This window comes from Triticum dicoccoides, chromosome 4A (assembly GCF_002162155.2).
Source record: "Triticum dicoccoides isolate Atlit2015 ecotype Zavitan chromosome 4A, WEW_v2.0, whole genome shotgun sequence".
NCBI lineage: Eukaryota > Viridiplantae > Streptophyta > Magnoliopsida > Poales > Poaceae > Triticum > Triticum dicoccoides.
Window position 1 is genome coordinate 473,479,079 of NC_041386.1, and position 14,400 is coordinate 473,493,478.

At 48.8% G+C, this 14,400-nt stretch overlaps 1 pseudogene; it reads right to left on the reverse strand.

Annotated features, from left to right (window-relative positions):
* Positions 1–1,919: 1,919 nt before the first annotated feature.
* The window catches only part of LOC119290088, a 15,107-nt pseudogene continuing 2,626 nt past the window's right edge, over positions 1,920–14,400 (reverse strand).

Consider the following 14,400-nt stretch of genomic DNA (forward strand, 5'->3'; position numbering starts at 1 on the left):
ACAAGCGCTTGGGACTTGATTTCCGTACGAGGCACATATTCTAACCCATGAGGTCCAAGCTCAATAGCCCACTTGGCAACTCGGCCAGTTGCTTCCCTGTTTTGGATGATATCTCCCAAAGGGGCAAAACTGACCAAAGTGATGGGGTGACCCTGAAAATACTGCTTAAGCTTCCGGCTTGCCATAAAAACTCCATACACCAATTTCTGCCAATGTGGGTACCTATGTTTGGACTCGATAAGCACCTCGCTGATATAATAAATCAGCCATTGAACCAGATACTCTTTCCCAGCTTCCTTGCGCTCCACCACAATTGCCACACTGACAGCCCGGGCATTGGCTGCCACTTATAATAACAGCGACTCTTTATCAACTAGAGCAGCAAGAACAGGTGGCTCAGCTAACTGTTTCTTCAAGTCCTCAAACGCCGCATTAGCAGCATCACTCCAAACAAAATTATCTGTCTTTTTCATCTCTGATATATGGGAATAGCTTTCTCTCCCAACCGGCTGATAAACCGGCTCACCTCCGCAATACGACCCGCCAGACACTGAACATCATTAATACACGCCAGTTTAGCCAGAGATGTAATAGCTTTGATCTTTTCCGGATTAGCTTCAATGTCCCTGTTAGACACCAGAAAACCCAAGAGCGTGCCTGCCGATACACCAAAAACGCACTTGGCCGGGTTAAGCATCATCTTATAAACCCAGAGATCATCAAAAGTTTCCTTCAAGTCAACTATCAACATCTGCTCCTTTCTGGACTTCACCACAATATCATCCACATAAGCATGAACATTGCGCCCAATCTGATTATGAAGACAATTCTGCACGCAGCGCTGATAAGTCGCCTGGGCGCTCTTGAGCACAAAAGGCATAGATACATAGCAGAAGGCTCCAGAGGGAGTTATAAAAGATGTCTTCTCCTGGTCCTTAACTGCCATTTTGATCTGATGATAACCAGAATAAGCATCCAGAAAGCTCAAATGCTCACAACCCGTCGTAGCATCAATGATTTGATCAATACGAGGGAGAGCAAAGGGATCAGCTGGACAAGCCTTGTTCAAATCTTTGTAGTCCACACACATCCGCCAAGTGCCATTCTTCTTAAGCACTAGCACCGGGTTAGCTACCCACTCAGGGTGAAAAACCTCCACAATAAACCCTGCTGCCAAGAGCTGGGCTACCTCCTCACCAATATCCTTACGCCTTTCTTCATTGAAGCGGCGGAGAAACTGCCTGGCCGGTTTAGACTTAGGATCAATATTAAGAGTATGTTCAACGAGTTCCCTCGGTACACCTGGCTTGTCAGAAGGTTTCCATGCAAAGATGTATCGGTTCTCACGGATGAACTCGATGAGCGCGCTTTCCTATTTCGGATCCAGGTTAGCGCTCATGCTAAACTGCTTGGATGAATCACCAGGAACAAAAGTCAACCAGCTTAGTCTCATCAGCCGATTTAAACTTCAAAGCCGGATCATGCTCTGTAGTTGGCTTTTTCAAAGAAGTCATATCTGCCGGATCAACATTGTCCTTGTAGAACTTCAACTCCTCTGTTGCACAAATCAACTCAGCATAGGCCACATCACCTTCTTCACATTCCAAAGCAATCTTACGACTCCCATGTACCATGATGGTCCCCTTGTGACCCGGCATCTTGAGCTGCAGATAAACATAACAGGGCCTTGCCATGAACTTAGCATAAGCCGGTCGTCCAAACAGGGCATGATATGGGCTCTTGATTTTCACCACTTCAAAAGTCAATGTCTCTGATATTGAATCATGATCATCTCCAAAACCAACCTCCAGAGCTATCTTACCAACTGGATATGTAGATTTACCAGGTGCCACGCCATGGAAAACAGTGTTCGATGGTTTAAGATTTTTATCTGTCAACCCCATGCGATGGAAGGTTTCATAATAAAGGATATTGATACTACTACCTCCATCCATGAGCACCTTGGTGAATTTATATCCTCCGACCTGACGCGCCACCACCAACGCCAGATGACCCGGATTATCAACCCGGGGCGGGTGATCCTCTCGACTCCACACAATGGTTTGTTCAGACCAGCGCAAGTAACGTGGCACTGCCGGTTCAACAGAGTTGACTGCCCTCTTATGAAGCTTCTGATTGCGCCTGCACAGGCTGGTGGTGAAAACATGATATTGCCCACTATTCAACTGCTTCGGATTGCTCTGATAACCCGATTGATGGTGCTGCTGACTCCCTTGATGATTATAACCACCCTGGTTGCCCTGACCGCCTTGATTGCCATGTCCACTTTGGTTGCCTTGAAATCTCAAACCAGAACTGCCTCCACCATAATCCGGCCCATGAGAACCGCCTCCTGAACCGCCCGGCGGCCCATGATTGTATTGGAAAAGATCTAAGTTTTTGAACTCCCGCATAATAAAGCAATCCTTCCAAAGGTGCGTGGCTGGTCTCTCTCGTGTCCCGTGCCTTGGGCAACGCTGGTTTAACAGGCGCTCAAAATTGACACTTGATCCTCCACTCTGCGGGGGCGGTTTACCCTTACGATGCTGATTATTATTCTGCGTGTTGGTGTTAGCCACAAAATCCAAACTATTATCTGCTTTGCGCTTACCGTTGTTTCCATGACCCGCCGGGTTATGCTGCTGCCCTTTGTAACTGCCACTCTTCTTTCCCTTCCCCGACTTTTCATCATCAGACTCGGGGTCCTTGGTACTATTAGAGTCGGCATACTTAACCAGGTTTGCCGTAAGCATTCCCATGTCATTGCAATGACGCTTGAGCCGTCCCAATTTCAGCTTCAAAGGCGTGAACCAGCAATTTCCCTCCAACGTTAAGACTGTTGTATCGGCATTAATGCGGTCCGATGAATGCAAGATTTCCGAAACCCGGCGCACCCATTGGGTTGTCGATTCACCTTATTCTTGGACACAGGCAGCAAGGTCCATAATTGACATGGGCTGCTTGCACATGTCCTTGAAATTCTGGATAAACCAGGCCTTTAACGCAGCCCATGACCCAATGGAGTTAGCTGGCAAAATTTTCAACCAAGTGCGAGTTGTTCCTTCCAACATCATGGTGAAGTATTTAGCACAGGCCGCATCATCCACATCTAGCATCTCCATTGCCATCTCATAGCCTTCGGTCCATGACTCGGGGGTAAATCGGTAGTATAATTGGGAACTTTGCGGGGACCTTTGAAATCCTTGGGCAGCCGTACATTACTTAGAGCTGGGGTGAGACACGGCACCCCCAAAGAGCTGGAGGTAACTCCTGGCTCCACCGAAGTCGTTGGACGAACCGGAGTAAGCTGACGGGCCGTGTACTGCGCCACTAACTCAGCTTCTCGACGCGCTCTGCCCTGATCCACCAAATCCTGAGCATTAGTACCACCACCTGCCGGATTATGCCCTCGAGGCGGGTTACGGTCCCGCGCACTGCTTGACACAGCCGGTTCATCAAGATGCCTGCTGTAACTCCGGCTTGGGCGGGGGGTGGAATGAATCCTCTTGTGGCTGTATGAATACGCCTGCTGCTGAGTCAAAGCTGTCTGAAGGAGCTCCCTAGCCCATCGCGTCTCAACCGCTACGGGGGACTCGCCTTCAACTGGGAGGGCCGCCAATCGTGAAGTGGCGGCGACTATGTTATCCAGGGGGGGTGGAGTAATGACCCAGAGGCATTTTTTTACACCTGGAACAGTAGGAGAGCCTCCTACTATGTAATTAAATTGATGAATGAGAGGATTTACATATGGTTTTGTACATGTCATCCCCTTTGGGGATGGTTTGGGGGGTGGGACGGAAACAAATCAAAGAGTAGCTACAAAGGAGGTGAGAAAGGATATGTGTTTTTCTCCAACCATATGAGTTAGGAGAGAAAGATCCTCTTTTAGTCTTGAAATCCATGATGATTTCGTGGGTGTTATTCTTCTGAAGACTTTATTGTTCCTTTCCTTCCAGATGCTCCATGCTGCTTGTAGAAATATTGCCATGAACATTGGCTTGTTCCATCCTGTTTTAGATGTGCTTATCCAATCCAAACGTGAACCTTGAGAACTCCAGCATATGGCAATATGAGACCAGCAATCCTTGCTGAAGGCACAATCAAAGAAAAGATGTTCAAGTGTTTCTTCCATGTTGGACTCGCAGAGGGGGCAAGTATAGTCATTGCCAATGTTGTAGTGTCTTCGCTTCAGCATGTTTCTGGTGTTGAGTCTATCAGACAGAAGGAGCCACCCAAAAACCTTTATTTTCATTGTAACCTTAGATTTCCATAGCCAGGTATAAGTTTGATGGGCCCGAACCTCCCTGAAGTAAGAGTTATAGTATTTGTTGGCCGAGTACGTCTGAGTCGCCCAAGTAGAGTTCTAGCTATCATTCCCCGAGAGGCTGTCTTGTAGTTGAATGTCACGTACCAGCCGTTAAAGATCTCTAGTCTCTGCATGCGCCTGGACCGAAAGCGGCAGATCAAACGTTTCGTGCAAAGTCGTGGTCCCCAAGAAATCTCTAATAGAAATATCCTCCTGGGTGGCAAATGAGAAAGCCCGCAGATGTGTTTCTGCCAGAATACCATCCGTCCAATGATCCTTCCAAAAGAGTATGTCCTTCCCCGTGTGTACTTGGGCTTTGGTAATCCCACGGTAAATTGGCATTAGTTTCATCACATCCCGCCACCAAAAAGACCCGTAGGGATCAGCTGCATGTGGGATCTTGTTGCTATAATACGTGTTCCATATAAGATCCACCCAAGGCAGGTCCCATCGGTTATAGAATTTGTGGAGGTATTTTAGCAGAAGTGCATCACTTTGTACCTTGAGATTAATGACACCGAGGCCTCCCGAAACCTTGGGTTGACAGACCATGTCCCAAGCCACTAGAGAGTTGCAAGAATCCCCATTCTCCATCTTTTTGGTCCATAAGCATTTGCGTCTGATTTTGTCCAGTAGTTCAATAATGCTAGCTGGCAACTTGACAGTACAAAGTGCAAAGATGATTAGGGAGGTTATGACCGAGTTGAGACGTGATAGTTTACCCCCATAAGAGATCATGTTGAGTGTAGCAGAAGCCTTCGTTCCACCCGACAGACAAGAGGGAAAAGGTCTAGCACTGATGGCCTGGTCGTCCCCATAGGCAAACCGAGGTAGGTGAAAGGCATTTTACCAACCACACACCCGAAGATGGTAGCAAGGCAGTTGTACGTGTCTTCATGACAGTTTATGGGGATCAGAGTTAACTTGTGGAAGTTTATTTTGAGGCTAATAGAGGTTGCATAGTCCGAGAGAATATCTTTGATGACCACGCCTTGCGATGTGCATGCTGGCATGGCTAGAATAGTGTCGTCCTTGTATTGAATGACTGGCTAGTCTGTTTGATTGGTCGAGGGGAAAGGCAGCTGAATTGCTCCTCTAGAGTAGGCGTCATTGATTGCCGCTTGCAAGAGATCACCCGCGAATACAAACACCAGGGGTGAAAAGGGATCGCCTTGCCGGACCCTGCATTTACAATGGAATTGTCGACCAGGTACCCCGTTCAAGAGAACCACAGATTTACCAGACCCAAAGATGCATTGCACCCGACCGAGCCATTTGTCATTAAAACCCATATTCTTCATTATTGTTATCATGGCTTCATGATGAATAGTGTTGAACGCCTTGGCAAAGTCAAGCTTAAGTAGCACAATTTCTTTCTTAGAGGCCTGACATTGGTAAATGTATTCAAATGCCCAAGCAAGGCAATATTGGATGGTGCGACCTTTGAGGAACCCATATTGGTTTCGATGAATTATACGAAGGATCACTCTTTGCAGACGGTTGGCAAGTAGTTTGGTTAGGACTTTGAGGCAGCAGTTTAACAAAGTGATCGGTCGATAGTCGTTGACTGATGATGGAGCATTATTTTTGGGTATTAACGTGATGAAACCATCATTTATGCTTTCAAGGTTGAGATGACCATCAAAAAATTGATTGCAGAGCTAATATAAGTTATGCTTGATAATGTGCCAACAACATTTCAGAAACGCACCGTTGAAGCCATCCGGGCCAGGTGCATGATCGGCTGGCATGAGCTTAATAACATTATCGATCTCCTCCGTGGTGAAAGGAACAGTAAGCTCATCTAACCCATCAACTTTTTAATGATTATATCAAGATTGAATTTCATATCATGATGTGATGCCGAGCCCAACCTTTGCTTGAAAGTATTAAAGATGAGTGCCTCTTTTCCAGCATGATCCTCCACAATGGTGTCGTTGTCAGTTGTCAGGGAGGCAATGTTGTTAATTCTCATCCGCTCAGAGGACATCGCTTGAAAGAACTTTGAATTCTCATCTCCGAATTTAACCCAACGTATAGTGCAACATTTTTTCCAATATTGCTGCTGATAAGATAAGAGGCGAAGAATATGTGACTTTAGAATCCCCCTAAAGTTTGCTTCTGGTAATGTTAGTGGGCGTTTGTTTTCCAACTCATCAAGTTCAAAAAGCGCCTTATTGGAATTTTCAATTGCAATAGAAAGTCTAGAAATCCCTTTGCTCCAAACCATAAGGGCATGTCTGAGAGCCTTTAGCTTTCTGCAAAGAATCATGGCCATATTGTCGGATCGAATCTGTCTGTCCCAAACTTGCTGGACAATATCAAAAAAGCCATGATGCTGGACCCAATAAGATTCAAAATGAAACACCTTAGATCTTGGTATAGAGGTCTCAATTGTGACAACACAAGGAATATTATCCGAAACTGGTCTCCCTAGGGGTTTAACCATGGTCTTGGGGTAGGAAGTGGTCCAATTGGAGCTAGTAAAGAACCAATCTAGTTGCTCTAAAAGGGGGTCGGTTTGCATATTGCTCCATGTGAACGATCGGCCTTTGATAGGTAATTCAATGAGGGCTTGTCAACAGATGAAATCGTTAAAGGTTATCATGTCATTAAGATTACCACCAGGTTTATTGCGGTTGTCTGGGCTTCTGATGAAATTAAAGTCATCGACTAACAGCCAATCTTCATTATCGGGGATGTTTAATTGGACAAGCCATTGAATGAATGCTAGTCACTGATCCCCCTAACAGGGTCTATATACATTCACAAGAGTGCAACAGTGAGCGGACTGCATTAATTTGAAATTAATGACCTGAGCGAAATCATCAGAAGAAACAATATCTGCATGAAAAATGGAGCTATTCCAGATTGTAACGAGACCACCAGAGGCTCCCCGGGTGGGGACAAAAGCGAATTTATCATAGCATCGCGGGCAGCAGGATTTAATGAACGCATTATCAAAAGAGGCCATTTTAGTTTCCTACAAGCAAATAACAGCACAACCACTAGAGTTGATGGCGTTGGTCAGGGCTAGCAGCTTGGCATCAGAGTTCAAACCCCGGACATTCCAGCAAAGAACGTTCCAATTAACTGATAGAACCATAATAAAAGGTAGCGAGAGCACAAATAAAAGGCTAGGCAGAAGCCGAAGATGGCCCCGCCTCCTTATCATAAAGAAGAGCTTCCTCCGAGAGCTTCGTGGCTGGGATAGCGCAAAGGGTTGTACCAATATGCTGGATCACCTGAATTGGAGTAGGCAATGGTGGTGCAGTAGGTATTATGGCTTCATTGTTGTCGAAGATCTTGACAGAGGAGGCAGAAGGCACAGTCCTTGGCTTGACCTTGGATTTTTTGGTTGACGTGTCCGCAACAGAAGGCACTTTGAAACCATCATATTTGTTAGAGCGAGTACTCCTGCGCAGAACAATGGAACAATCTGGAGCCACAGTCTTTCCACGACGCCCAACTGAAGCAGAACCAGATGTGTCAGACAAATCCTCTGTTTGTGTCAGAGCAAGGATGGTCGTATCATCAGCAGATGGCACTAAAGAGCCCAAAACTACATTAGAAGTAGATGAGTTCTCAAGCACAAGTCCCAGGCCCACAGATTCAGAAGTTGCAACTGCAGGGACAATGCTTGAAGCCGTGTCCAGCAGGGGCAGACCGGTAGCAACAATTTCCTGAGCAGGAAGCATCCAAGCCGACAAACCAGGCATCAGGTTTGTGCAAGAGACCGAGGAGGCAAGGTGAGTGGTCATGGAAGCTTGGGAAACCACAAAAGAGCCACTATCTTCAGAAAGAACCACTTTGATGTCAACGTTGTTGTTTCTAAAACCAAGCCCAGAGCTCCAGGGGCCATAACTAGCAATGATTGGCATTATAGCAGCTGTGAGGGAAGTGTTGATTCTGACAAAAGGAATTCCAGGATTCAGTAGCATGGAGGAGACAGTATCTCCCTGGGACATCATCTCAATATGCAAGCCCGCTATGGAGAGGGAGAGATCAATTGTCAGAGAGTTAACACGGGTTGGTGCAACAGCAGCTTCAGAGGTATCTTCAGCAGACAGAACAGGTTCAGTAAGAGAGCTTTCTCTAGGTATCATAACAGGGGCAGTAGCAGAGCTAGTTCTAGTAACCATGGAGTGAAGAACATTTGCTAGCACAAGAACAAAGCTGTCAGACAGAGTGGCACTGGAGTCAGTGCTAGTATAGGCAGAAATAGAGTCATTCCAAGCCATTCCAGGGCTATCATAAAGATTGTTGGCAGGCGGCACACCGTCTTGCGCCTGTAATCCTTCTATAGCAAGCCATTGCTGAAAATTGTACAAAACCAGTGGTGCGTGAGGAGGGGAAGGAGGCCATTCCCCCCAGTTAACCTGAAAGTGTACATCATTAGCCTGAACATCCTGTTGTCCACCTTGTTGCTTCACATCATTAGCAGCAGCGTTCTGTGCCATCCAGTTATGCAGTTGGGCTTGATAAAGCTGTTCAGCAGTGAGTCCCTGCCCATACAGGGGGTGAGGGAGTCCTAGATTAGGGGGTGTCCGGATAGCCGGACTATACCTTCGGCCGGACTCCTGGACTATGAAGATACAAGATTGAAGACTTCGTCCCGTGTTCGGAAGGGACTTTCCTTGGCGTGGAAGGCAAGCTTGGCGATACGGATATGTAGATCTCCTACCATTGTAACCAACTCTGTGTAACCCAAGCCCTCTCTGGTGTCTATGTAAGCCGGAGGGTTTTAGTCCGTAGGACGAACAACATTCATACCATAGGCTAGCTTCTAGGGTTTAGCCTCTCTGATCTCGTGGAAGATCTACTCTTGTACTACCCATATCATCAATATTAATCAAGCAGTACGTAGGGTTCTACCTCCATCGAGAGGGCCCGAACCTAGGTAAAAACATTGTGTCCCTCGTCTCTTGTTACCATCCGCCTAGACGCACAGTTCGGGACCCCCTACCCGAGATCCGTCGGTTTTGACACCGACATTGGTGCTTTCATTGAGAGTTCCTCTGTGTCATCACTTTTAGGCCCGATGGCTCCTCCGATCATCAACGACGATGCGATCCAGGGTGAGACTTTTCTCCCCGGACAGATCTTCGTATTTGGTGGCTTTGCACTGCGGGCCAATTCGCTTGGTCATCTGGAGCAGATCGAAAGCTACGCCCCTGGCCATCAGGTCAGATTTGGAAGTTTGAACTACACGGCCGACCTCCGCGGAGACTTGATATTCAACAGATTCGAGCCGCAGCCGAGCGCGCCGCACTATCACGATGGGCATGATCTAGCTCTGCCGCCGAACAGTGCCCTGGAGGCCGCACCCGCATCAGCTCCGGCCCTTAATTCGGAGCCAACTGCACCAATCGAGGATGGGTGGTTGGACACCGCCTCGGGGGCTGCAATCTCTACAGCGATCAAGCCGAACACCAGCCCTATTCTCTGCGAAGCCTGTGACTCCAAGGAGCCGGACTCCTCTCCGGACTCCGAGCCCTCCGCGCCCCTACCGATCGAACCCGGTTGGGCACTGATCATGGAGTTCACCGCCGCGGACATCTTTCAGCACTCGCCCTTCGGCGATATTCTGAATTCACTAAAGTCTCTCTCTTTATCAGGAGAGCCCTGGCCGGACTATGGTCAGCAAGGTTGGGATGCGGATGATGAAGAAATTCAAAGCCCACCCACCACACACTTCGTAGCCACTGTCGATGATTTAACCGACATGCTTGACTTTGACTCCGAAGACATCGACGGTATGGACGCCGATGCAGGAGACGATCAGGAACCAGCACCTATAGGGCACTGGAAAGCCACCTCGTCATATGATATATACATGGTGGACGCCCCAAAAGAAGGCAATGGCGATGGAACAGCGGAGGATGACCCCTCCAAGAAGCAGCCTAAGCGCTGGCGTCAGCGGCGCCGCTCTAAATCCCGCCAAAGCAAAAACAGTGATTCCGGCACGGGATATAATAACACCCCGGACAATGCCGAAGACAACCACCTCCAGCAAGATTCAGCACAGGAGGATGGAGAAGCCAGCCCTCATGAGAGAGCGGCAGACAGAGAGGTCAAGGACGATAATTATATGCCTCCCTCCGAAGACGAGGCAAGCCTCGACGACGACGAATTTGTCGTGCCAGAGGATCCCGTTGAACAAGAGCGTTTCAAACGCAGGCTTATGGCCACGGCGAGCAGCCTCAAGAAAAAACAGCAACAACTTAGAGTTGATCAAGATTTGCTAGCCGATAGATGGACTGAAGTCCTTGCGGCCGAAGAGTATGAACTCGAACGCCCCACCAAGAGCTACCCAAAGCGCCGGTTGCTACCCCGACTAGAGGAGGAAGGACCTAAACCTACATCACCAGCGCATGATGCGGCCGATCGGCCACCCCGTGGCCGGGACAGAGAAGCCTCTTGGCCCTCCACTCAAGCCGCACCTCGGCGCCGCTCTAAAAATACCAAGGCACGAGAAAATGCGCCAGACCTGTGAAATATATTGGAGGACAAGGCAAGGCAAACAAGATCGATCTACAGATCGCGTGGGCGCCCCACGGCACGAGACGGTAATCGTCACTCCGGATACAGTCAATCTGGCCGGGCTGAACACAGTAGACAAAGCTCGTTTGAGTTGCGTCGTGATATAGCCCAATACAGAGGCGCCGCACACCCACTATGCTTCACAAATGAAGTAATGGATCATCAAATCCCTGAGGGTTTCAAACCCGTGAACATCGAATCATATGATGGCACAACAGATCCTGCGGTATGGATCGAGGACTATCTCCTTCATATCCACATGGCCCGCGGTGATGACCTACACGCCATCAAATACCTCCCACTCAAGCTTAAAGGACCAGCTCGGCATTGGCTTAACAGCTTGCCAGCAGAATCAATTGGTTGTTGGGAGGACCTGGAAGCCGCATTCCTCGACAATTTCCAGGGCACTTATGTGCGATCACCAGACGCCGATGACCTTAGCCACATAATTCAACAGCCAGAGGAATCGGCCAGACAATTCAGGACACGGTTCCTAACCAAGAAAAATCAAATCATCGACTGTCCGGACGCAGAGGCCCTAGTAGCCTTCAAGCATAACATCCGCGACGAGTGGCTTGCACGGCACCTAGGACAGGAAAAGCCGAAATCTATGGCAGCCCTCACGACACTTATGACCCGCTTTTGTGCGGGAGAAGACAGCTGGCTAGCTCGCAACAATAACATGACCAAGAGCCCTGGTAATTCGGATACCAAGGACAGCAATGGCAAGTCGCGTCGCAACAAGCAAAAGTCCCGCATTAACGGCGACAATGCTGAGTATACGGCAGTTAATGCCGGATTCAGAGGCTCTAAACCCGGTCAGCGGAAAAAGCGATTCAAAAGAAATACTCCGGGCCCGTCTAGTTTGGACCGAATACTCGACCGTTCATGCCAGATACATGGCACCCCCGAAAAACCAGCCAATCACACCAACAGGGATTGTTGGGTGTTCAAGCAGGCAGGCAAGTTAAATGCCGAAAGCAGAGACAAGGGGCTGCATAGCGATGATGAGGAGGAGCCCCGCCCGCCGAACAACAGTGGAAAGAAAGGTTTCCCCCCACAAGTGCGGACGGTGAACATGATATACGCAACCCACGTCCCCAAGAGGGAGCGGAAGCGTGCGCTAAGGGACGTATACGCGATGGAGCCAGTCGCCCCAAAGTTCAACCCATGGTCTTCCTGCCCGATCACCTTTGATCGAAGGGACCACCCCACTAGCATCCGTCATGGCGGATTCGCCGCATTGGTTCTAGACCCAATTATCGACGGATTTCACCTTACTAGAGTCCTTATGGACGGCGGCAGCAGCCTGAACCTGCTTTACCAGGATACAGTGCGGAAAATGGGCATCGATCCCTGGAGGATTAAACCCACTAAAACGACCTTTAAAGGCGTCATACCAGGTGTAGAGTCCAACTGTACAGGCTCAGTTACACTTGAAGTGGTCTTCGGATCTCCGGATAATTTCCGAAGCAAGGAGTTAATCTTCAACATAGTCCCGTTCCGCAGTGGTTATCACGCACTGCTCGGGCGAACCGCATTTTCCAAGTTCAATGCGGTGCCGCACTACGCATACCTCAAGCTCAAGATGCCAGGCCCTCGAGGAGTCATCACGGTCAATGGAAACACTAAACGCTCTCTCCGAACGGAGGAGCATACGGCGGCTATCACAGCAGAAGTACAAAGCAGCCTCTCAAGGCAATTCTCTAGTCCGGCCATTAAATGTCTGGACACCGTCAAGCGCGCCCGGAGGAACCTACAACAAGACCACCTGGCACGTTCCGAGCAAGCGTAGCAATGCGGCCCCAACCCCAGCCCTCGCGAACTTGCGAAACCAGTGTTGCGCGTACATAACTATGCTCTAGAAATACCATGGGCACAGGGGGAGGGGCACCATCACGGCACCCCCGAAACGCGGCTTAAACCGCACTAGGGGCTGCCGATTTCTTAATTTTCTCTTATTTTCAGGACTCCATTCTTCGGAAGGCTTGTCCGGCAGTACAATTACCGCACAGACGATACAACCAGGGAAGCAGAAAGCTACGCCGCACTATGGAACTCTAAGGTGGTCTCTATAATGAGCAGTATACCTGTTTCACTTAACATTCCGCAGCTCACCCCTAGAAAGGACATGTTAAATAGTCCCATCTTTTGCTTATTGCAGTATTTGTATCGTTCTGCTTTGATCGCAACTTTTTTAAATAAACAATGCATAGCTTCCGTCTATTATTGCATTACTCTTTTTTACGAATATATGTTCATTAATGACATGTTGCACCCGTACACTTTGGTACGGCCAATACGCCAGGGGCTTAAGTACCCCACAATACGGTGTGAGAAGTCCGAACACTTTCACAAGTGCGGCACCCCGAACTCATAGCATTATATGCATCGGCTCCGAATCATGTCTTGGGTCAATAGTTGGGTTTGCCCGACTCCTATGTTTTGGTACCTTACGTTCTGTTATATCGGCTAAGGTAGCACTAGGAGAACTACTGCGATTGTGCCCCAGTTGAGCTGGGCTAAGCACCTCAGTAGAGAAAGCTAAAACTGACCGTCATGATGAGGCGAGAGCTGGTCGTTGTTCGAGAGGTTTTCGAGTCACTAGAGACTTATGCCGCTTAGAGCGAGGAGTCGGCTTTGTCCGGCCTAGGCGTGGATAGCGCCCTGAACTCAGTCTTCCGAACACTAGGGGCTTCGCCGAAATTTAAAATTATAGAATTCTATGGCTAAGTGAGAGTGTTCAAGCATTATAGTCCGATTGCCTTGTTCATTGTGTTGAGCGCCTCGCTCGAAGGACCCAAGAATGGGAAAAAGAGCGCTCATGTTTATCCCGAACACCCCAGCACTCCTGGCATGGGGGCAGAAGCCGACGACTCGCCATATCTCAAATTTGATAAACGGCCGCACAGAAGGTAATATTTTAAATTCAAAAGCGTTGCTTAGCGCGTATGAACAAGTTTTCAGCGTACAGGATCACAAATGCGAGTTTACTCAAATATTACATCTTTGGAGCATTCATCCGCTATAAGGCGGGCACCCTTCAGGATGCCCTCTTAATACGCTTCCGGGACGCGATACTCCTTGCCCGGCGGCGGCCCGTCCTTCACCAGCTTCTCCGCATCCATCTCGCCCCAGTGCACTTTAGCACGGGCAAGCGCCCTACGGGCACCTTTGATGCAGACGAAGCGCTTGATTACTTCAAGCCGTGGATAGGCATCCACCAGCCGCCTCACCAGCCCGAAGTAGCTCCCAGGCAGAGCCTCTCCAGGCCAAAGCCGAACTATGAGGCCCTTTATTGCCTGTTCGGCCACCTTGTGGAGCTCGACCATTTGCTTCAGCTGGTCGCTCAAAGGCACCAGGTGTCCGGCCTCAGCATACTGAGAACAGAACACATTCTCCGTCGAGCTCCCCTCCTCATCTCGGTAGTAGGCGGCAGCATCATACGCACTACGGGGCAAATCTGCGAATGCTCCTGGAGAGCTTTGGACTCGGGTAAGTAACAAGTAATTCACTTTCACGTGCTTGCTTTGCATAATGAATGCCTTACC